We start from the raw sequence: 26,735 nt of genomic DNA, 5'->3' as shown, positions 1-26,735 counted from the left end.
TTCTACAGGAGAAGATAAGCTGTGGGTACCATCAAAATTGATAAAGGTTCGATTTGAACAAGAGAGACCTCTTAATTAGAGGAGGTGCTAGTTCATCAACCAGCATGAACATCCAATTTAAACTAACTTGTACCAGTAACACATGCCTTTTCATTTAATCAGATAATAACTTGCCAAAAGGAAACATCCCCAAAATTAGTCTTGGGGAAAGGTTTTTGTTTTTGTCTTTTAGGAGAATGAAGGTTAAGGAATCTGAAGAATACTGGACAAATGAGACAACTGAAGAAAAGGGACAAATCATCTATCCCAAGAAACAGAATGAAATGGTGTATGGGTATATATTATCTAAAAAATTTTTGTCTTCCTAAATGTTTGTTTCTGCTTTTCTCTAAATATTTAACACTATTGGTCTTCTAATAGTCCCAGTTCAATTAAAATTTAAAGCTGACTTTGGAGTTGGAGAATGGCTCTCTCCTTCTTTAAACTCAAGCATGTTGTTAAAAGGAAAATGCAAACTCCCTGTATCATGCCAGAATAAAAGAGCCATCTTCTGCTATGGTACAGGACAAAAGCAAAATTAATTAAGGGACTATTCTATTACTAATCTCAACTCTTTGATTCTATTCTGATTCTTTAAACTTTTCTTAAAGTATGAATTTTATATCAAAATTTACAAGATTAACATATATAGATATATAGATATATACATTTTAAACTTTGTTAAGATATGAATGGTCATATAGAGTACTAACTAATTCTAGAAAAAAGGCTATCTGCATATATATGTTTTTGTGTTCGAGTCTCTTATCAGTTTTCTGCAGGAAATCACGGCCAGGCCTAACATCAACTGAAGTCTCCAGAAAGAAGATGGGGCCCCACAACAACAACAATTCCACGTGGACAATAATAATATCATTAAGCTGACAAACATCATCCACAGATCAGCTTTGAACTACAAGGTGCTCAGAGCAATTTTGAGATGACTAGCTGAGATGATCCAGTCTCAAAGACTGCTTGAATAAGGACTTGAGATAAACCCTGAACTTTGGCATTATACACAGACTGGATAATGAAGGATATAGTTACCTCTCCTAGAATTTGACAATTAACCTAAAATTTTTCTTTCAGGATAAAGAAAACTTCGCCCATACCCTGCAGGAAGCAATTTTAAGAATACAACGCCCACATTTCCAAAGAGGTGGTGTGGGGTTTGTGGTTTTTTTGGTCCTTTTAATGGGTTTTGGGTCTGGGATAATTTTCAATATTTAGGGGGGTTGGTTACAAGTTGTTGTCAAGTGTTAGGAAAAAGGCTATGCAAAGGAGATTAGATTTAAGGTTCTTGTTTAAAAAAAAAAGGAAGGAAAAGAAAGAAAGAAAAGAAAAAGACAATTACTAGTTTTAAATACTTTACATTGGATTGGATTGTTTTATATTGTATACAAATTTGAAATTGATATTGTTAGAAAATGCTATATGTATATTTCTAATTGTATTTATACCATTCATTTAACAATGTAATGCAAATTTCTGATCCTTGAATGTTATTATTACCAACTATTAGGATATAAAGAAATGAAAGTTAGTAGTTAGATATTACAATAGAACTTGTAGTCATATTAGATATGTTTTAAAAATTGAGCAGAGATGTTTTAGACAGGTCATCTTCAAACCCTTCAGAGATCTACAGAATATGGCATTTAAAATGTTTTAATAACTTAGAAAATTTTTCTTTTTTGAGACACGTCGGCTCCTGGCAATACCAATCTACTTCAGAGAGAATATGGGCATTGAAGAAATATGGAGTCAACTTTCATTGTGGCAAAAGTTAGCCACTGGACAACAAAGTATCCTCGAATCAACAGGACAAAATGGACAGACAGAACACGAAACAAAGGACTACTGATTCTTGCCAAAACAAGTGTGGTTATGGCTTTATCAAAAGGCATCTTCTGAGGCCAGGACAATATGGCCCCATCCCTGAAGTGGCCTTCACAATCCAGAAAAGGTACAGTGCCCTTTTCTTCGAAGGCAGCTTAACAAGAAGAGGGCAGATGGCTTCTGTTGTGCAATAGAACAGCAGCTGAAAGCTCATGCCTCTCAATAGTAGACTGGCATTTAAGAGAGGGATGTGGAGAAGAAGGGGATGCTGAGGTGAAGCCATATATACACAGCCAAGAAGAATGGACAGTTGAATTAAAAAACTGTCAACAATTTCCAGAATTTAAAATCCTGAATCATGACAGGACACTAGTGGAATTCAGGTGTTTCTGGTACGTGGACTGCTCTCACCCAATGTGAGGTTGAACTGTTGACCTTGTGTACATCCCACATCACAAATGAGTCTGTCAGATACACTAAGCCTATAGGCTGAAGATGATGCCCCAACACTGCGGAGAAACCTCAGGTGACTGCCCAGGCAGCTGGCTGTTTCTGTCAACTCACAAAATTTTTTGGAAGTTGCTTGCATGCACTTCCTGTTTTTATTTTTGTTAGCTAATATTATTCCCTTCTTGGGTCTCTGAGGGAGTTGAAGATTATTTAGTTATGGTTGAAAATTAGTTAGTTAGAGTTGAAAATTACTTAGGATAGAAAGTGCATTAGATACATCTTGGATTTACCAAAATAGGATAGATAATGGAATTATTTTCTCTGATTTGTCAAATACCTGTTTAGGTATTTATTACTTTTATATATTGTATATAGTTATTGTACTTTTGTATATAGTTTTTCTTTTGTTAGTTATAACCTTTTGCTTTTTTTTTTCTTTTTAGTAAAATAGAAAAGGGGAAATGTGGTGGTATTCTAATTGTACTGAAATGTGATTTTGATTGTATGTTAATAAATAAAGTTGCCCGGGGGTCAGAGCTATTAGAACCATAGACAGAGTGTGGTTGTGGTGGCACACGCCTTTAATCCCATAGATCTCTGTGTGTTCAGGGATACAGCCAGCATTGGAGACATATGCCTTTAAGACCTAGGGGGCTGTACATTCAGACAGTGACGTGGCAGTCACGTGTTTGGGTTTACAACCAATGAGAAGGCAGAACAAAATACTATAAAAAAAAAACACGAACAGACAGGATATAGCTCTCTTTCCAGAAGCTGGGACAGGAGGAGGAAGGGTGAGATTTTAGCTCTGAGCTCTGACCTCTTGGCTTTCTCTTTTACATTGTTTCTGTGTTTCTTATTTAATAAGATGGTTGGTTACATCTACAGTGAATGAATAATCTAGAAGTGTGTGTGTGTGTGTGTGTGTGTGTGTGTGTGTGTGTGTGTGTGAGAGAGAGAGAGAGAGAGAGAGAGAGAGAGAGAGAGAGAGAGAGCAGTGAGAAAGAGCTGCTGCTACATAGAGGAACTATGCCTAGGAAATGTGTAAAGTGCTGCATGGTGAGAGAGCTCTGTAAATGAGATGTCTAGCTGTGGCTCTATGGAGATTTGTAACTGTGTAGAGACAAGGAAGATGAAACTGAGTAAAAAAAGAGACAGAAGAGAAATGTATGTAAAAGTTAGATGTGTAGATATGTGAAAACAGATGTAACTGTGTATAGAGATGTGTGGCCATATATTTGTAAAGAAGACATGTAGCTATATGTATAGAATGTAGCAATGTGGAGATAGGTAGCTATGCGGAGGTAGAAAGAGTCAGAGACCATTCTTAACATGAAGTAAAAGAGAAAAGTTAACATAAAAAATTAAATAAAGTCTATGGAAACCTGGATTTCATAGGAACCCCCCCCAAAAGTAAATAAATAAAAAGAAGAAAGACAGAAAAGAAAGAAACAAAGAAATGAGACATTTTTACCTTTTACAAATTCAAATGATCATTTGAAGGAAAGACTAGTTTACACCAGAGATCCCCATACACAGGGAAATCAAACCTTCTAAACTGCAAATGCAGCATAAATGAAAGGGAAAAATCCACCAAGGACAAAAGTAAAGTACTTGTTTACCAACAAAAATTGAATGTCCTTGCTTCTGAGAGAGTACAAGCAAAATTGCAATTGTTTCTATGCAAAATGAGAGGAAACCCGGCATGACCTGGGAGAAGGCAGGTCTGTGAATGTTCCTGACTCCACCTAAGTGAACCCTGACTGCATAATGACAATATAATGTTGGCTTTAAAAATTCATTGAAATAGAATCAAATTATTCTACAACAATAAATCATGAAGAACAGATGAAATTAGAGCAATGTAAGATCCTGTATTTTTACAAGGCTTGACATATCCACCTGCATTAAACTTCTTTATCTTGAAACCATGTTCAGAAATTTCTAATATATATGCTAAAATACTAATAAGAGAGAAAGTCATGATGAGATAAATCCAAACATGACAGGAAGTAAGTCTGTCTCAAGGAAGGAAAACAATGTAACTAGAGCCATATCAGCAATTAAATAAAGTGTAAATGAACTAACATTTATTATTAAAGAAGAAATTATGGCTGACAGAGAAAGTTAAACAACAATGTGCTATTTATAAAACACTAGTACACAGCCACTAAGAGGGCTCAGGGGGGTCCTGAGTTAGATGCCTGGGATCCATATGGTTAGAGTAGGAGAACATACTTTTAAGTTGTCCTTCAATCTCCACACTCCTGCTACCCCAAACACAAATGAATAAATAAATGCCTAAATGTAGTTTGAAATTTAAACAAAATTTGTTTGTTTTTATTTTATGTGTACTGGTGTGTTGGTTGCTACTGGTGTTTTGATTGTGTTAGTGTGTGCACCAGGTGCCTGCAGTTCCCATGATGGCCAGAAGAGGACACCAGATTGCCTGAAACTTGTTATGCATGGTTTTGAGCCACAATGTGGGAAATTAGAAGAAAAAGTTCACTCTGAAATTTCATGTACTCAATTACAAGATATGGTCTTAAAAGTGATAAAATATTGATCTTTTAAGATACATTTATTAATAAATGCATACATTTATTCATATACATTTTCAAACAACAAGTATTCTCAATATGACTAGAAATTGAATATTAATTGAACTAATTAATAGGATACAGAATGACTCAAATATAGATTTAAATTATATTATTTTTCTGACAACAAAGCAAGATACTGGAAATTAAGAGAGAGTGTAATGGTTAAGTTGTATTTGGTTCATATGTTATGATTATAGATGAAATACAGAACAAACAAAAATAAGGTTAGAAAGCACCTATTTATTAATAGTGAAAACCTACATATCATCTTAGTTACATATATAAGACAACAGAGCAAGTGAGATGGCCTGCACTTTTAATCCCAGCATTCACAAAGCAGAGGTGGTACATATCTATGAATTCCATACCAGAGAGCTTTACAGAGTGAGACTCTTGTCTCAAAAAGTAAAACCCAAACAGAAAAATAAAATAGAACAAGATGAGGGGAAACACTAAGGTAAAAACCTTTATATTGATAAATAATGAGAAATAGATATTATAAACATATTTACATATATGAAATGATATACATTATAATCTGTGTTATATAGGTAAATTGGTATTACAAAAGCTGTCTTTGTACAGAACTTGTACAAATAAATTTTTTCCTCAAGAGGTTACCAAGTGGATAAATCTGGGGACTACTTTGACACATGATGGTTCAACAGGGAGAATCTGGGCTCCTTCCTTGAAAACTGTGTTTCTTCAAGTATGTATCTACCCAGTCCCACCCAGCTGTGTCATCTGCTCAATGGACTGTCTGTCACATTATGGCCTATGGAAATTTATTCCTCATCTGAGGCTGCTTTTCACCTTGGAGATAATGAAAGAACGTCTATAGACAGTTTGACCTGTTCAAACCAGGACAATAGAAACTCTACCAAAGTCCAACAGAGATGATGGTAAAGCAGGGTGTGGTGCTGTAAACAGTTCAGGGATAGTTGCAGAAGCTAATGAATGAACAGGAAAGTTGTGGCTGCTCAAATATCTGCAGAGAGATGGTGGAAGTTTTGCAGGAGAGCATGCTGAACAGGGCTACATCTAAAGTCAGTTGGGCACTGAGAAATAAAAGGAATTAAATGAATACTTAAAAGTCAATATCACATTGCATATCTTACAAATACTGGCTGTGTTCTTAACATTGTACTTGACATTATAAGTTAACATTTCATAGTTAAGGGAGTTAGTGTGGTTCTGAAGATCCTGTGCATATGTTACTAGACTTTTGCCCTTTGATGCATTAGGATTTAATTCTCAAAATGACACTGCTGTTTCACAGATATAAATCTCCCCTTTTATTGACTTATTGTAGCACTTTAGGACAGAAAAGAGTGAACCTCCAAGTTTCCATCAACTGAGAAATGCATAAAGAAAAATGTGATATACATTTGTAGTGAAATACCATGTAGACAGATAACCACTGGAACCTGTGAAGGAGGCTGGTTCAGTCACAAGAGAATTTGCCATGCATGGAAGTTTGAGTTGTGTGTGTGTGGATTATACATATTAGCGATTAAATCCAAGTCACCAATTAAACATTAGTATTGCATTAAGGAAATAAATAAAAACACCCCCTTGGAGTCACTTAATCAAGTTCAGATTTGAATTCTCTACTTCATGCTCCCTGTGTCTTCTGCCCTCTGTTAATCTGTTATAAGAATCTGAAACTGTAACTGCCTGAAGGCTGTCTTGTGAATCTGTCCTTGCATCTCTGTGTGTCTGTCCCTATATGTGTCTGTCTGTTATAAAAGCTGTGTGTTTGTTTTTGTTTTGTGTGTAACTGCTGTGGGACTGTGTGCTTGTCTGTCCTTAACAATGAGCTTCTCTCTGTATTTATTGAACAGCATAGGAAATCATCACATGAAGAAGGAGAGGAATATTTTACAGAAATATTTAACAGAGTTTTACAAAGGATTAGTCACTGGCTCCAACTGATCCTCACTGACACTCTTTATCAACCAATAATCATAAATTGTTGTTTTAAACTTTATTGTAGATATTAGAAAATTGTTTTCAACTTCTCTATTTGCTGTTGTTGATAAATGATGCACATGCCTAGTTTTGGGTCAGGGCCATGGAATAGTAGATAACATTACACTTCAGCTATGCTTTAGCCTGAATTATAAAATTTGATTACTTGGGAAATCCAAGGCGAGTAAGGTTGATTGTTGCATTATTCTCCTGAAGGCAGGTTAAACAACAAGAGAATACACAGTAGGATAGCAGTGAACTAGGTAGGGGTGTATTGTTAATTCTGTCTGTGAAATCCAGCAAACATTCCAGTCTCTTCGGATATAAGATATAGTTTTATTAGACTGCATTAGCACAGAATTGGATTCTCCAAAGATGACATTTTAAAAAGTCACTCACAGTGATTCATACTTTTAATCCTTCTGCTGGGGATGAGAGACAGAGGGATCTCTAGGGCTTTACTTCAGGCAGTCTTGCCTTCTTGGTGAATTACAGGCCAATGAAGGACCCTTTCTGAAACTATGACAAAGTACACTACCCCTGAGGAATGACAAATGAGAATATCGTGGCCTCCACATACAATTAAGCATATATACAAGACCACTGCCCCATACATTTGCACTTTTAAATAAGTGAACATGTGAACTCTCACACACAAACACTAGTACACTATCATTTATACCAACATGGAAAAGTCTGGAGATTGTTAAATTAAGGGAATAAAGAAGGTGCGAAAGTGTAAGAGCCATGAGATTTATATAAGAAGTAGTTAAAAAGCTCACCTCAACACCTCTAAGAATTTGAGAGTAAAGTGGTAGTTGTCAGAGTCTGGAAATGGTAAAGAAGAGGGAGATCTGGGTATGTTTCTCAATGAGAATTTATCCGCAGTGGTAGCCAGTGCCTCTGATGAGTTACTGCACAGTAGGGTACTATAGATAACATCCATGAACTGTGTATTTCAGGGAACGAGAAGAAACAACTCAGACAAATTTTACCACAAAGATAATAAATTGAGGTCATGGGTATGTATAGCCAGATTTGAACATCCCACTGGTGTCTTGTACTGAATTGTTATGTGGTCTCCAAACACTATGTAATGTGCAACTTTTATGTTTTTATATATTGTGTAAATTAAACAATTAAAAAGTATTGTATTTTGAGTATTCATATTTCATACATGTTAAAGCCAAGCTTGAGATATTGATGACATTTTCAAGATTATGAAATTTAATACATAGCAAAAAATCTGTTTTCATACATCCAATTGATAAACTCAAAATGAAAGAAAGGTTGCTTACAAGAGTGGGGGAGCATGCCCATATGACCATGACAACTACTTTGCAAGTGATCCCAGTTATTTACTATCTCCATTTATGATAATAGGGCTACTGGCCTTGGCTGTCTTTTACCCAGGGATATTAAGAAGAATGATTAAATAGTGTCTATAAAACTCCTTGAGCTCTTTGGAGAGGTTTTATACAAATCTCAGGCAGCATTATTCAATTGAAATTGCAACTCAATGTGGATTAAAGTAATTTTAAAAAACTGTATCTTTGCTATCTAAATCATCAGAAAAAAAGAAAGTAAAGTACTATGTTATTTTTTTCCTCAAACCCCATCCTAATTATATAACACTGTGAGAAAGGCAAGTGAGCCTCACCCCTGAGCATTCAATTCTTTAACCAGCATGAATTCTAGCACCTGCCTGGCAATTAAAGATCTAGGAAATTAAAGAGGTAAATTTTATATGATATTTTGTTTGTGTTCTGACAAGTAAAGTTGCCTGGAAATCAAAGGGCAGAGCTAGCCACTGGTTAACTATAGAGGCCAGGCAGTTGTGACACTCACCTCTAATTCCAGCACTTGGGAGGAAGAAGCAGGTAGATTGGAGTTTCAAGGCCACCCTGGGCTACAAGAGATTGATCCCATCTAAAAGAGAAACAGATCTGGGCAGTGATAGTGAACACCTTTAATTCCAGGACTAGGGAGATGGTGACAGGAATATAAAGTTGTTGGGAAAAGGATGGCAAACCCATTCAATCTGAGGACTCCTAGAAATAGGATCCTCCCCATTTGGTCTGAGGATCTGTAGAGGTAAGAAGTCTCTAAGTGGTTGCTGCTCTTCTCTGATCTTTCCGCTTTCACCCTAATTATCTGACTCTGAGTTTTTATTATTAAGAATAATTACATCCATGCTTCAATAAATTAATTGAGACTGGTGAGTATCAGAAGCTCTCCCTACTGACCTTCCTCCCTGCTCTCTCTGAAACTGGCTTTTACCTCTAAATTCCCCATCAAAGTGTTTGTATCCACCTTGAGCATCTCTATGTTTGTTTCCACAAGGGTGAGTTTTCTCTTCTTCCAAGGACAAACATTCTTTTCATAAGACAAAGAATGGGGCCCAAGATCAAAGATGGAGGGTCTTGTGGTCATTTTCTTATATGTGAGGCTCAGTTTTCAATACAACACACTCTCACTGAAGTCACAGAATGGAAGTTAGTTCATTAGGGAAGCCTGTACCCTGCAACTCCACAACTCAGTACTGGTAGAGCAAGAGAAAAGAGTATGCTTGGGGCTCACTGATCAGTCAATTCATGTAAATTTGTTGAGCTCATGGTTTTGTGAAGATCTGGTTTCAAACAAGTTAGATGGAAAAGTAACTGAGGCAGGCACCTAACTTCAAGTTCAATGCACACAAGTCCACATGTATATGTGTGCACCCATTTCCACACAGGTACATGTGTACACACACATGAATATTTGTAAATATAAATAAACACACAGAATAAGTGCTAGCCATCTGCATATAGATTCTTCAAAATTTCAGAAATATTTTATCACTTCAGGAATTATTGTGGCCTGGTGTTTCTTTATAAGGGCACCAACAGCAACAAATATACACCCACTTTCTCTCCTAAGAACTGCTTGTTTTCCACCCTCAAACTTGAACTTGAATGTGTGTGTGTGTGTGTGTGTGAGAGAGAGAGAGAGAGAGAGAGAGAGAGAGAGAGAGAGAGAGAGGAAGAGAGAGGGGGAGAGAGAGAGAGAGGAAGAGAGAGGGGGAGAAGGTGGGGAGGGAGACTATATATACCCATTACATGTAAGATTGAAAGACCCAGAAACCCTGATTTTTTTTTTACCTTAACACAAAGTGTTTATTAAAATAAGACATAAGCAAATATGATATCCACATGTATCTTGGCTTTGCAGAGTATTGTCTAAGGCTTAGAGATTTATGTTCACTTACAAATTTCAACACATTGTGGGATGCCATTGTAATAAGTGGGGAGGGTCAAGTCAGAAAGAACACTCAATGATAAGAAAATACCATTAGGCTTACAGTCAGCTACTTAACATGTTTTTCCCATCTCATCAAATTCTATATCATTAGTCATAGCATTAGGTAATACTACAGAGATTTCTGCCTTACACACTAAACAGGTGAGGACTCACTAGCTCTTTGGTTTTCTGTTTTTCTGTATTGCAATTAGCCTTCAGCAAAATTCATTCAGTAAACAAAACTAGTTTTAACTCCAAAATTTATTTCAAAGTATTTGTTATATTATACAACTAATGTTATCAAACATTATGAAGCCACACTTGTCTTTTCATCATTGTCTGGACACATAAAGCTGGACATTAGAGGAAGTGGTTTCTAAAACTGCCTTGAAATGTGTGCAGGAGTAGACATCTACAAAATGACTGCACTGTGATTTGTATATAAGCTAATTTGAAATGTAAAAAAAACCTTTGTGGTTGCAAAAATGCAGAGGATATGTAGAAATAAATTGCATGTTTGTTGAATTTCAATTACTGGTAATTAACTTTCTATTTTTATTTGGTGTTTACTTTTAAAGTATAATTAAGGCATCCAAAATAATATGATCAGGATGGAGACATGGCTCAAAGAGTTAAGTGCTTGCTCTGCAAAAATAAGGACATGAATTTAAGTCTTTAGGTCCCATGTAAAATCCAGGCATGACTTGATATGTATGTCTGTGACCCTAGCCCTAGTGTGAGGAGGGAGCCAGACAGGGGAATCCAGGTGCACTTGGACCAGAACAGTGTCCATGAGATAATGAGCATCAGTTCTTGTCTTAGTAAAATAAGCTAGAGAAATGACTGGAGAGAAGGTATCCCAGCATCAACATCTGGCCTTGGCAACACAAATCCATAAGCACATGCTCATGCATGTGGACATGCATTGCGTGAGCACACACACACACACACACACACACACACACACACACACACTGATAATTATAATAATCACGTGACAAACAACTTAGTGTAATGCTTCACCTTTACATGGTCAATATTGGAAACTTAGCTGTGAAAGCTGACTCTTATCTCTGTGTCTATTATTCTTCCTAAGGACATTCATATATTTGGATTTGATTTTATTAAGTGTATGCTTTAGTAAAAGCATAATTATGTACAATTTAGTGCCTCAGAGATGGCTCAGTAGTTAGGATCAGGAGGATACTTACTGTTATTGCAGAGGAGCAATTTCAGATCCCAGGAACCAAATCAAGTGGCTCACAATCAGCTATTGCTCAAGCTCCAGGGAAACTAAATGCTCTTCTGGCTTCTGTGGACACCTGCTCTTGCATGCATAAATCCACACATATACACGTAACTATAAATAAACATAAAATAACTTAAGAATAGACATATGTATGTGTAGATTTATAACAATATGCTAAAAGTACACATTGCATATCTTATTTTACACATTTATCTAAATATTACTTCACTGATATAATTTTATCACTGACTCATTTCAGTGAAAATATTTGTCAATCTCTTCATTTGGTATTTGTTACCCCAGTTTCTTTATTTACTGACATATACTGTTCTAGTGTGTAAACAGACTTGATGGGGGAATGTCTTTCTGTGCACTGTGAATATGTGTTGCTCTGATTAGTTGATAAAGCTGTTTGGCCTATGGCAAGGCAGCTTAGAGAACAGAGAGACAGGAAGAAGGCAAGGAGAGATGCCAGCCACCACAAAAGCAGAAGCAACATACCAACAGACTGGTAAAACCATGGAACATGTGACAAAACATAGATGAATAGAAATGGGTTAATTTAAGATATAAGAGTGAGCTAGCAAGAGGTCTGCCATAGACCATACAGTTTGTAAGTAATATAAGCCTCTCTGTGTTTAATTGGGACCAAACAGCTTTGAGACAGGGCAGGACACAGGAAAACTTTCAGCTACACAGTCTACAACCACTTTGCACATGTCTCTGAAGATTGGGTAAAGCTTGTGTGAATCTATGCATACATACACATAAGATTGCATATGTACACATTCATGCTTCTGTGGATGGAGTCAGGTTTATGCACATGTACACATACACAGATATGCTTCCATAGGTATACACACATGATTTTGTATGTGTAATCAGGTTTTGTGTGTGTACACATGGACACACTGTTTCTTTACATGTATAGACATGACTCTCCAAATTGGGTCAGCTGTGCGTGAGTGTATACATAAAATCACATGTGGTTCCATACGTACACATTCATGTGCTGCTGTGAAAATGAAATGTTTGCCCTTATATCCCAGAATTGGGAACATGAGACAGTGTCTCATTGTGGCTGTGCTTATTTTACCTGTCCTCTAATGACTCTTGGAAAATTGTCATTTTCACACTTTGAATGTCACTTTTCTTATAATTCATGCCATGGCTCAAGTGTATCTTGCCAAAGACCATGCAGAATTTCAAATTCATGCTTTCCTCTCTGTAGGTGAGGCTATTTTGAAGTAATTAGCATTATGTAGCATACTGACAATGAAATCCTTATAAATATATTTAAACCCTTTATATGAAGAAAAGACACATCAGTTGCCATCCTCTCTGGTCATATGATACCCTCTAGTATGTAGATTGATGGACAGGGGCCCAGCTCAATGTGGATGGGGCCACACTGGACTTGTGGTCCTAAGTTCTATAAGAAAATAGCCTGAACAAGCTGTGATTGACAAGCCAGTAGGCATCACTCCTCCATATCCTCTACATCAGCTCTTGCCTCCAGGTTCCTGCCCTGTTTGAGTTCCTGCCCAGATCTCCTTCCATGATGAACTGTAATGTGGAAGTGTGAGCCAGATAAACCTTTTCCTCTCTGGTTATGGTGTTTCCAGACAGCAATAGCAACCCTAACTAAAACAACTCATAACATGCATATTCTATAAATTGAGAAAGCTATGCTTAAACAATTTATATGTGGGGGTCTTATGCAATCATTTGGGGCAGGAGAAATAACTTATCAGTTTAGAATGTGCACTAATCTTGTACCACAGCTTGGGTCCCCACACCTATGTCAGACAGATGACATCCTCCCACAACTCTAGTTCTATGGCATCAGACACTACACTCTGACTCCCTTTTGACCTCTTCAGACACTTGCATTGATGTACACACACACACACACACACACACACACACACACACACACACAAACACACACACACACACAAATATGTGTACTGCATTTTAAACTGTGTCAACCACTATTTTCTTTCATTTTTTAGTTTGTTTCTTTATTGAAAGTAGATTGTTTTCATACAGTATAATCTGATTATGATTTCCCCTCCCTCAACTACTGCTACCTTCTCCCTACCTCCTCCCCTATATAGATCCATCCACTTTCTTGCTCACATTAGAAAATAAACAGATGTAAAAAATAATAAAATATAAGATAAAATAAAAAGAAACAAATTGAAATGAGACAAGCCAAACAAACAGAAGAAAAAGATTCAAGAAACGTCAAAAGAAATAAATATAGTTGAACAGACGTCCTTGTTCACATATTCAGGAATCTCATAAAAATACAAAACCAGAAGCCATGATATATATGCAAATATAAATAAAAAGAATAATAAAAGTAAAAATAAAAATAAAGGGGAATCCCTTACATGGCATTATAAGACAAGGAACCACCAAAGATGACAAATGAGTTCATTTCGTGTTGGCCATCCACTGCTTTCTGTGTAGTATACCCTAAAGAGTAGTCTGTTTTTCAAATGCCCCTTGGTTTTCACAGTCTTTCCTGGTATTTCCTGCCTTATCCCCCTCTTTCTCTCCCAACACCATTTGATCCTTTTTCTCTAGTTCCAGTCTTCCTCCCACCATCCTTAACTATTCTATTTAATAGATAATAACTTTATCTATTATATTTCAACTTCTTAGAGAGATCTGGCCCTCCCTAGTACTTTACTGTATATACAATATCTGTGTTCTATGGATGTAGCTTGCTTGTCTTTGACTGAACAGCTGATATCTTCATATAAGTGAATACATAATATATTTGACTTAGTGTATCTGGGTTAAATCACTCAGGATGATTTTTTTTCTAGTTCCATTTGTTTACCTGTGAATATGGTCAAAAATACTTTTATAGTCACTCTGGAAATCAGTGTGGCTATTTCTCAGGAAAATGGGAGCCATCTATGTTAAGGTAGACCAATATTATTCCAGCATATACCCCACAGATGATTCATACTAGCACAAACACACTTGTACAACCATGTTCATTGCTGCTCTATCCATAGTAGTCAGAAATTGTAAACAACCTAGATGTCTATCAGTGAATGAATGGGTAAAGAAAATGAATATTTACATGATCACTCTGCCATTGAAACTTGAAAATAAACTATTTTTAAAAACCTGTGTTCAGATGTGCAGAATACTTTTACTTATTAGCAATATTTATGTTTCTCTTTCACACTTTCTTCCCTTTATGCATCTACTGGCTCTATTTTTCTTCTCAGAGTCTATGTTTCTGCATCGATGGAGTCATTGATATGGACACTGTTTTTATTTGTTGGTTGATTTTTTTTGTCACTTCCTTAAGCTTAAAATCCCAGTATCTAATGTGTCATTATAGATAACACATGGTTTGAAAATAGTCTTTATTATGCTAAATCAGCCTTCTATTATTTATAGTTTGATAAGAGTTTTAAACTAAATGTATATTCAAACACATTTTCTAATTTCATGTATTCAGAATTGTAGCTAGAGATTTCTTCACTCCCACTGGGGCCCCTATAACCACTCTGACCCAAGTAAATACACAGAGACTTATATTACATATTAACTGTTTGAAGATGGCAGGCTTTTTGCTATCTAGTTCTTATATCTTAAATTAACCCATTTCTATTAATCTATAAGTTGCCGTGTGGCTTGTGGCTTACCAGTACTTTACATCTTGCTTCTCATGGCCATGGTGGCTGGCAGCATCTCCTGACTTAGCCTTCCATTTCCCAGAATTCTCCTCTCTGCTTATCCCGCCTATACTATACTTCCTACCTGGCTACTGGCCAATCAGCATTTTATTTATAAATCAATCAGAGTAATACATTCATAGCATACAAAAAAGACATCCCCAGCACAGAATTCGTGTGCCTCCCTTTTGATTTACTTAGAAATAGTCTTGGAATGCTGTGGGATGTTTGACAATTACTGTACACCTAAAAACTTGGCTTTGCTTTTTGATACTGTTTTCATGTCTTTGTATGTTTATTTTCTGGTAGTAATTTAGGCATCAATGCTGTGAACCACAGTCAAGCCATTTAGTCAATCTGCCATATTTTGTTTGAATGTGACAATTCCTACAAATGCAGTAATTTGTTTTCAAGATCTCAAGTAAATTGTTTATGTAGATTCTTGCCCACATTTATAGCTGATTCAAGGACAACATGACTGCAATCGGGGAGTGTAGAATACTCTTCAATTATATGGCATAGAACATCTCGTTCAGAGTGCCAGCCATGCTGCTGTCCATCTGTCTTTCTGTCTGTCTATGGCATTACAAACTCTGAAAAATTTCAAAACCAAATGACAGTTTGTCTCGGTGTCCTCTTGAACCCCAAATAGTGAAAATGGAATGAAAACAGACCACTGGGGTAGTTGAAATGAAGACGGTGATGCTTGAAGAAGACATGGGAGGCACTCCCTTCACCAGGTTAACTTAAGCACTGTGGGTCTCACAGTGGCATCCTTTTCTGACATTTGAAGCTCAAATGAATGATTGTAGCTATTTTAGACATTCCATAATCTTTAATAATGCTGGGTTTATTCATATTATTTCATCAGAAGCAAGATTTGATGATATGTGTCTTCAAATAATTATCTTTTAGGACAAATAAGTTGGCATATTTTTCTGCTTAGGAGAATCTCTTTATTGTTTAAGTATTTAGTATAGTTAAATTGTGTATTCCATATGTGTATATTATTATGTGTGGTTTTATATTGTTTATCTCTGTAGCTTTATATCAAATTTTCAGAAATGTACTATTTTTAAGATTTGTTTTATTCCCATATGTTGTATTGCTGGTTCTTGAGGTAGGGTTATTCCCAGTTTTCTTATAAACTGCCATCTGATTTCCAAAGTGGTTGTACAAGTTTACACTCCCACCAGCAACAGAGGAGTGCCCCGGCCAGCAGGGTCTTCAACAGGGACTTAAAGGGAGGGCTGAAGAATGAGAGGAACAAGAGACACAAAGAATGAGAGCAAGACAGGACATCTGATCAAGCTCCAAAATTTTATTTTACTCTCAAGGCACACATAGGTAGGCAAAGGGGGTTGTGAGCAGGAAGGGACTTAATTATGGGGGTTGTAAGCAGGAAGGGACTTAGTAAAGGGTTGTTGCAAGCAGGAAGGGACTTAATTATGGGCTGTTCGACCAGCAGGAAATGTTGCTCTGAAGGTTATCTATCTACCCTTGTCTAACTGCCTAATTGCTTAACTGCAGCTCATTCACCTGATATCTGAGAAGAGGTTCTGGTATCTGTGGGAAAAGGTTCTGGTGTCATGGAGACTTACGCAAGGCCTGGATCTAAGAAAAGAGGAGAGAAACCCAAATATGGCAGCATGTGTGTCAAGGGTGGCTTAGGCTTATGGCTCCTCTCAGAGGAGTGTTCCCCTTCCTCCACATCCTCTCCAACATATGCTGTCATCAGTGTTTTTTATGTTAGCCATTCTGACAGATGGAAGATGGTATCTCAGAATCATTTTGATTTATATTTCCCTGATGGCTAAGGATGTTGAACAGTTGCTTAAATGTCTTTTGGCCATTTGAGATTCTTCTGATGAGAATTCTCTGTTTAGATCTGTAGGCCGTTTTTCAATTGGATTGTTTCATATTTTGATGTCTAGTTTCTTGAGTTCTTTATAAATTTGGGGGTTGGTAAAGACATTTTCCTCAATCATATCACAAAATACTTGCTCAACTATGTTCAGAGCAGCATTATTCATAATATCCAGAATTAGGAAACAACTTAGATGTCCCTCAACCAAAGAATGGATAAAGAAAATGTGGTACATTTATAAAATGGAGTATTACTCAGTGGAAAAAAATCATGAATTAGTGGGTCCATGGATGGAACTAGAAAAAAAATCATCCTGTGTGAGGAAACCCAGACCCAGAAAGGCAAACATGGTATGTACTAACTCATGCATGGAGGTTAGTTGCAAAGCAAAAGATAACCAGGATGCAATCCACAACCCTGGAGAAGCTAGGTAAAAAGGAGGACCCTAAGAGGAGCACACCAGGAGGGCTCCAGAAAAGGGAAATAGTTAAGTCTCCTGGGTAAACTCAGAATGGGGTTATAAGGGAGGAGGTGGCAGAGAGGAACATGGGGGATCAAGATGGCCAAGTTGGCAGAAGGATGGAGAGTGAGAGCAATGAAAGAGATATCTTAATAGAGGGAGCCATTATTGGTAAGGGAGAAACCTGATGCTAGGTAAATTTCCAGGAATTCACAAGGATGACCCCAACTAATACTGCTAGCAACAGTGGAGAGGGTACCTGAAGTGGCCTTCCCCTGTCATCAGATTAGTGTCATGATAGAACCTATATCCAGTAACTGATGGAAGCAGATGCAGTGATCCACAGCCAAGCACTGAGCTGAGCTCCTGGAGATCAGTTGAAGAGAAGGAAGAGGTGTCATATGAGCAAGGGGGATCAAGATCATGATGAAGAAAACCACAAAGACAGCTGACCCAAGCTAGTGGGAGCTCATGGACTCTAGACTGGCAGCTGGGGAACCTGCATGGGACTGAACTAGGCCCTCTGAATGTGGGTGACAGTTGTGTGGCTTGATCTGTTTGTGAGGCTCCTGGTAGTAGAACCAGGACTTATCCTAGGTGCATGAACAGACTTTTTGGAGCCCGTTCCCTATGGTGGGACACCTTGATCAGCCATGATGCAGTGGGGAGAGCCTAAGCCCCTGCCTCAACTTGGTATGCCAGACTTTGATGACTACCCACAGGAGGCCTTGCCCCCTCTGAGGAGGGGATGGGGGGTGAGATGTGGGGAGGTAGGAGGGCAGGAAAAGAAGTGGGAGAGGAAACTAGGGTTGACATGTAAAATGAAAAAAAAAAACTAAATAAAATAAGAAACATAGAAGCTTCAAAAATATTTAGTTTATTCATTTCTATATTGTGAATATGCCATATGTATGTGTCTGCCCATGGAGGCCAGAAGAAAGTGCCAGATTCTCAGTGGGTGGAATTATAGGTACTTGAGAGTCACCTCATGTAGGTGCTAGGAAGTGAGCTCAGATCATCTGCAAAAGCAGCAACTGTTGAGTCATCTCTCTAACTCCCAAGTTTAGTGTTTTATTAGTGATTTTTATACCATAAAATCTGAAAATCACCTGACAAATTATATATATATATATATATATATATATATATATATATATATATATATATATTAGTTACTAAAATGATCTGCCTATTAGTTATCAATCTTCTAAGGACTGAAAAATCTTTTTTCTCTCTTTTTTTAGAATTTTATTTATCATTCTTGGGGAGTTGCATACCTGCTGGAGCCAATGAGAGGTCAGATTGATTCTGACTTTCCTCTTTTATTTGTGTATCAGGGATCAAAATAATTTCATCAGGCTTACTTGGCAAACACCTGCATCTGTATCAGTTGACTCATATCACTGGTCTTAAAACTTTTGTGTTATTTATTACTATTTTCAAATTATTATCATTACATTTTAAAAAGGTACATAAGTTGTTGGAGAGTGATGGTAGGGTAAGGGGGAACTGGACATTAGGCAAAAGAGAATGAATTTTATCAAATCACATTATATACATATATGTATGAAACTCTCAGACAATAAAAGGCACTTGAAATCCTCATCTACTGACAATAGTCAACCAAAAAACATGGTTCTCTCCTCAGAAGTGTGTCAAGCCAGAGGCACAAAACAGAATTAATTTCTAAATACAGTAGTCTCCATTCTAACAACGTCACACCTTTGGTCTCTTCCCGGTCACACATGCTCTGATCTGTCAACCCAGTTGCACCACACAATGTTTCAAACAAAGTCCACAGAGCAACAGGGCCTTGGCTTATCAGGACTGACACAGCAAGTGAGCTTCATTTTCAACCTCTGGTCCCAAAGGTTATCAGAAGCAGTTTGGGGCTGGGAAGATGGCTCCGTGAGTAACAGCTCTTGCTGAACAAGCATGAGGGCCTGAGTTCATATCCCCAGAACCCATTAAAATTTGAAATATAGTCCTATGCATCTGGAACCCTGGTGTGGAAGAAGGAGCATCTCTGAGCTTGCTAACTATCAGCTTGGTTCCAAGCTTGGTGAGGCACTCTTTCTCAATGAATAAAGTGGGGATTCATTGAGCCAGACAGCTGACATTCTCCTCTGGCCTCAACGTATACATATATTTGGGTATACACTGTACATACATATATACAAACACCATATACTCCCCTCCCTGCAATTCAGTTTGCATTGATGTGTAAAGCATGATGTGACTCCCCTACTGTCTGGACTCAGGGTGATGCCAACTCTTGAAGTTTTTCACTATTGTCCAAAAACACACTATAGGCTATGATTCAACCAGAGCATTCTCAATAGTAAAAAATAGAAATAATGTTGAAGTCCCATTTTAATATTTCTTTGATGCATCTGATAAAATACAGATACATTATTGGTTTGCTGTAGTTTGTGCTAATCTCCATGGTTGTAGAAATGTCAAAAAAGGATATATTAAAGATTATAATAAATGTACAGAAAAGAATGATCTTTGCCTGGTATTCTAAATGTATAAATCAATTTTAAGCAAATGAAGGCCTAGTCAAGGGGATATGGAGATGTTTTCATTGCTAAAGTGTTTGCCATTCAAGCATGAGGACCTGACTGGGTCCTGAACAGTGTTGCCAAAGTTGGGCATGGTTGTACCCATATACAAACTCAGCTATGGTATGAGATGGAAGTGTTTGTAGTAGAGTCCCAAAGCTTTATGGCAAGACTATTTAGGCAACTGGCAAGCACTGAATGTGAAGAGATCTTGTTTAAAAACAAACAAACAAAAAAACATAAAATAAGCTTGGAGGAAAACTTCGTGGCATCAGCCTCACGCTTACACATACACACACACACACACATGCACGCACGCACGCACGCACGCGTGCGCACACACACAGACACAGAACACTTTTGTGGATATTATAGGATTATTCATGCAGTTTATTGGATTATTTTTGCACCTGATTATATTGCAAGATTGCTTTAGTGGCAGGAAACACATCTGAAAAATTTTGGACTATCCAATTATATGATATATTTCAGATACCAGTATGATCAATCTGTAACTGCCTCCTTTACACCACCCCTGCTGTAACAAGCAATGAAGATTATTTAGAGTGCAGCTCTATATTTAATAATACTGACGTGTCAGTAGACATTGTATTTACATATTTGTATAGTTGACAAGCATGATAAAGCTCCCAAAGTATATATACCAAGTTGTGAACTGTTAGTTGGAAGAAAAGTAAGATTGCAGATAGTATTTAATTATCTGTGCATTTATAATTTCTACAAAAAATTGAATTATTCTTATTTAGAAAGCAGTTTCTCATTGGATTTTCAAAGCTGTACCACATTTAATTTATTCTCAAACTGTGTGCAAGTTGAATTCAAATCTTGTGAAATTGATCCCACTGGCAGTTTCCTACACCTTCAACTTTGAATCCAAAGACACTGCTACACACAATTAAATATGAAGAATTTCTGCCTCAAAGAGAATACTCCATATCTATGTCTTTTAATATTTTTAACTCCTCTTACATCTAGGAATTCTTGATTTTTTGGCAGTCAATAATTTAAACACCTACTAAAGTGTAATTCATCCACCAGTAACCACACAGAACAACATGTGGAGAATAGGCAAGCAAGACAGATCTTTGTTGATCTCATGATGATCTGAAGACCTGCCTGTGGATCTCTTGAAGTCCAGTCTCAGTGTTGTCTAATTACAAAGGGAATCACGTCACAGATTTTTAAAGATTATGCATTTATTGTTTACTCAAGGCATTAATAAATTATGTTATTTATACAAAGAGCAGCTACTATGCAAAGCAGAATGTCCAATTACAGAGTAAACTTTGGATAACAAAAACAAAACAAAACAGAAAATACTGAAAAAAACCTAAATTAAGTATATCATTCTAAAATCTAGACTCATCAATTAAAAATAACTACAGTCCACAGGGTTCAGTTGAATAATATTCAGAAAGACACAGGCCAGGGAGGTATGAATGGTCATCCAGAGTCTGGTTTGTGCTCTGAATGACAGGTCACTATTCCTATAGAAGTACTGATAGGGAAAATCAGTAGTAGTTGATTTTGTTACTCATAAACGAGACTTAAGGACAGACAGATTTACTTGGGCTCACAGTAGGAAAGACGTGGTGGTAAGAGCATAAGACACCTGGACACTTTGCACAGTCAGGAAGCAGATGGAGATGAATGCTGGTGCTCAGTTCTCTTTCTTTTTTGCATGCAACCCTGGACCACAGCCCAGGGAATGGGCTGCCCACATTTTGGGTAGGTCTTCCCAACACACATAATATACTAAGGAAACTCCTTTGTAAACATGTTGGTAGTTTATGCTAAGTTATATAATTCTTGAATGGTGTGCCCAGAGGCTTATCTCATGGGAAATTCTAAATCAGGTGCAGTTAATATTTCATATTGACCTACTGAATTCTGTTTATCACTGACACAAAGACATTCATTGCACACCTAGCTAAACTTATGAGCTCCATGCTCAGTTAAAGATCCACTTTCACAACATAGGTGGAGAATAATTGAGGAAGACACCCAGGGCCAACATGCTACATAGTCTCCACCTACATGCACAGGCATAATGCACATACTAATATGAAAATATCTATACATCACAAACATACACAGTAAAGTACAATAAAATAAAATAAGTACGTATAATGCAAAGATAAAAGCAAATACATGCTTATATAGTTATAGGTATTTCCTAGAAGGTGATGGCCTCTGATGTTTTAGGGAAAGTTACAACACAATCAAAGCAACATAAAAAGGAAATAGATACTGAAGGCACACACACAAACAAAAAGTCGAAGGAAAACAATAAAACACTATTTTATTAATTTGTGTTTTGACAATTTTATACAAGAAATATTAGATTTTATGTACTGCTACTCATCCTTTTCTATTTCACTCCGAGCCCTGTCAGCCATACTTCTCCCTACAAGTTTGTTTCTCATATTCACATCTTTTTGGTTTGGTTTGGTTTAGTGGACCACTGATTTATTTTATTTTATTTTTGAGATTATAATGTAACTATATAATTTCCTCCTTTTCTTTTCTTCCTCCAAACCCTCTCATATATCGGTAGCTGGAGGGTCAAGCCCCAGCTACCCAGGGTATGCAAAAAAAAAAAAGTGTTGTGAGCTTAGGAATAACTCTTATCTATCTGAGGGCTAGACTTTTTCTATCTGAGGGTATTTAGATCTATCTACGGGGTTAAATAAGGAAAAAACATACACTTTCTGATGGTAACTTTCTGTTTTACTTCATCTAGAAAAATCTTTTCTCTGAAAATCTCTGTCTCCACAAAGATGCATTCCACATTGCTACATTGTCCATACAGGCAAGTTACATTTCACATTGTTACATTCTCCAAAAATTCTCCACATAGCCACATAGGCCTTTTGCACAGTTACATCTACACATTTCTTTTCTACTCTGTTACATTCTTTCACATATGATTCACCATTTATTCACACTTTACTCACCCACTTTCTCACTCATTCACTCTCACTCTCTTCTCTGCACAATTCTAGATGATTATATGTTACTGTGGATCATTGTTATTTTATTTTATTTTACAATATAATTCAGTTCTACACATCAACCACAGATTCACTTGTTCTCCCCCTCCTGCCCCCTTCCCTCCCCACCCCAGATTCCCACCTCCTCCAGGGCAAAGCCTCCCCCAAGACTGAGATCAACCTGGTAGACTCAGTCCAGGCAGGTCCAGTCTCCTCCTCCCAGGCCGAGCCAAGCGACTCTACATAAGATAAGCCCCTGGTTTCAAACAACCAACTTATGCAATAAGCACAGGACCAGGTCCCACTGCCTGGATGCAAAAATACTCAATAAAATACTGGCAAACAGACTCCAAGAACACATCAAAACAACTATCCAGCATGATCAAGTAGGCTTCATCCCAGGGATGCAAGGGTGGTTCAACATATGAAAGTCTGTCAATGTAATACACCATATAAACAAACTCAAAGTAAAAAACCACATGATCATCTCACTAGATGCAGAAAAGGCATTTGACAAAATCCAACTCCCCTTCATGATAAAGGTCTTGCAGTGATCAGGAATACAGGGAACATACCTAAACATAATAAAGGCAATTTATAGCAAGCCAACAGCCAACATCAAATTAAATGGAGAGAAACTCAAAGCAATTCCACTAAAACCAGGAACGATGCAAGGCTGTCCACTCTCCCCATACTTATTCAATATAGTACTTGAAGTTCTATCAAGAGCAATAAGACAACCTAAGGAGATTAAGGGGATACAAATTGGAAAGGAAGAAGTCAAGCTTTCCCTATTTGTAGATAACATGATAGTATACTTGAGTGACCCCAAAGATTCAAAAAAGGAACTGATACAGCTTATAAACACATTCAGCAGCATAGCAGGACACAAGATCAACACAAAAAAAAATCAGTAGTCCTCCTATATACAAATGACAAAGAGGCTGAGAAGGAAATCAGAGATCTATCACCCTTTACAATAGCCACAAATGACATAAAATAACTTGGGGTAACACTAACCAAGCAAGTGAAGGACCTATTTGACAAGAACTTTAAGTCCCTGAAAAAAGAAATTGAAGAAGATGTAAGAAAATGGAAAGATCTCCAATGCTCATGGATAGGCAGGACTAAAATAGTAAAAATGGCAATTTTACCAAAAGCAATCTACAGATTCAATGCAATGCTCATCAAAATACCAACACAATTCTTCACAGACTTGGAAAGAAAAATACTCAACTTCATGTGGAAAAACAAAAGACCCATGATAGCTAAAAGAATCCTATATGATAAAGCAACCTTTGGAGGCATCACCATCCCTGACCTCAAACTCTACTATAGAGCTATAGTAATAAAAACAGCTTGGTACTGGTATGAAAACTGACATACGGACCAATGGAATCGAATTGAAGACCCTAACATTAATCCATGCACATATGAACACCTGGTTTTTGACAAAGGAGCCAAAACTATACAATGGAAAAAAGAAAGTACCTTCAACAAATGGTGCTGGCATAACTGGATGTCAATATGTAAAAGATTACAAATAGATACATATCTGTCACCATGCACAAAACTCAAGTCCAAGTAGATCAAAGACCTGAACATATATCCAGTTACACTAAACTTAATAGAAAAGAAAGTAGGAAGCACTCTTGAACGCATTGGCACCGAAGACCATTTCCTAAATAAAACACCAACAGCATAGACCCTGAGCACAACAATTAATAAATGGGACCTCTCGAAACTGAGAAGCTTTTGCAGGGCAAAAGACAGTCAATAAGACAAAAAGACAGCCAACAGAATGGAAAAAGATCTTCACCAACCCCACATCTGACAGAGGATTGATCTCCACTGTATATAAAGAACTTAAAAAACTAGACATCAAAATACTGAACAGTCCAATTAAAAAATGGGCTAAAGAGCTAAACAGAGAATTCACAAAACAAGAATCACAAATGGCTGAAAGACATTTAAAGAAATGCTCAACATCCTTAATCATCAGAGAGCCAGATCACATAGCAGCAGGGCAAAACCTTGAGCTCTTATGATGTGAGGCAATTGAGAGCCTCAGGCTCCAGGAAACAGGGGTCTCTAAGCTGGCAGGCCAAAGATGGTTGGTACAGACAGACTAGGAATGCTAAAAGCCGAATGGGATGGAGTCAGCAGCCAAAGCCATGCAACTTCTTTTTATTGGCAGCAAAAAAAATGCATGACTCTTTTAAGAAATGGCTTCCTACAGAGACAGAGATACAGAAGACACACACACACTCACACAGAGAGGGGGGGCATTTCTTCACGAATGGAATAAATATAAAGAGACACCAGAGTCAGCCCTGAAATTTTGAAAATTTCAAGGAAGCTTTGAACATGGGTCAGTAATATGGATCAACAGATAAAGAGACTTGTGACAAGCCTGACAACCCAAGTTCAATTCCTAGGACTCACAAAGAAGGAAATAAACAGCTTTCTGTCTCCTCTGTCGCCACGGTGCCCGTGAAAAAGCTTGTGGTGAAGGGGGGCAAAAAAAGAAGCAGGTTTTGAAGTTCACCTTTGATTGCACCCACCCTGTAGAAGATGGAATCATGGATGCTGCCAATTTCGAGCAGTTCCTCCAGGAGAGAATCAAGGTGAATGGGAAAGCTGGGAATCTTGGCAGAGGGGTTGTGACCATCGAACGGAGCAAGAGCAAGATCACTGTCACTTCCGAGGTGCCTTTCTCCAAAAGGTATTTGAAATATCTCACAAAAAAAAATATTTGAAGAACAATCTCCGAGACTGGCTGTGTGTTGTTGCCAACAGCAAAGAGAGCTATGAGCTGCATTACTTCCAGATCAACCACGACGAAGAGGAGGAGGAGGGTCAAGACACATTGGTCTGGAATATTTTGTATTAATTCATAAATAAAATTTAGGAACAAAAACAATAGGAGAGAAACAGCTTCTGTTGTCTGACCTCCACAAATGTGCAGTGCATCCTTGCTTCTTTGCATTGCCACCAAATAAACCAATGGAATTTAAAAGAACTGAACACGAACATAGGGCAGATTAGTAAAGAATGAAGTGTCCTTCAGTAGAATGTCTATTTAGTCCCATTAACATTAATTAGACATTAATTTGATAATCTTATGGCACACACAAAATTAATTCCAGTAGATGAAATCCTTAATTTAGATGTCATTCATCCACTTCTAAAAGACAACAGAGTGGGTTGTTTTCTAGAGGGCAGGATCTGAAACAAGCTGCAGGAGCTCAGGTCCTAAATGCTGATCCTGGGACTTGGGCTACTGACTAGAAAAAAGCACCATGTGGGATTTAACAGTGCTTCAATTAGCATAAGAGATATACATTAAAGTGAGTTTTTGGTTCTAAATTTAAATAATGTTTCAAATCAAACAAGAACACATAAATGATCTATTAAAAACAAAATGTGAACAGGCATTTTACAGAAAAGGAAAATTAACGGATCCATAGAAAAGGAAAACATGCTTTTTCTGATTAATAGTCAGAGAAAAGGAAGTTGATATTATAACAATATATATTTTACTAGCCCGTGCTTGATAAGAATTCTAAAATCTGACAGTATTGAATATTGAAAAGGGTGTCTGTCAAAATGAAATAACATGAACCAGTGTAGGTTTTATGATCTTAGACCCATTTTGCAAAATGTGCTCTCTCTGTCTCCTTCTTTCTCTGT

At 37.2% G+C, this 26,735-nt stretch overlaps 1 pseudogene; it reads left to right on the top strand.

Moving 5' to 3' along the window:
* The window catches only part of LOC114700243, a 31,569-nt pseudogene extending 5,634 nt beyond the window's left edge, over positions 1-25,935 (top strand).
* The last annotated feature ends 800 nt before the right edge of the window (positions 25,936-26,735 follow it).

This window comes from Peromyscus leucopus, chromosome 15 (genome assembly GCF_004664715.2).
Source record: "Peromyscus leucopus breed LL Stock chromosome 15, UCI_PerLeu_2.1, whole genome shotgun sequence".
Lineage (NCBI taxonomy): Eukaryota > Metazoa > Chordata > Mammalia > Rodentia > Cricetidae > Peromyscus > Peromyscus leucopus.
This window is presented reverse-complemented; position numbering and strand designations above follow the sequence as displayed.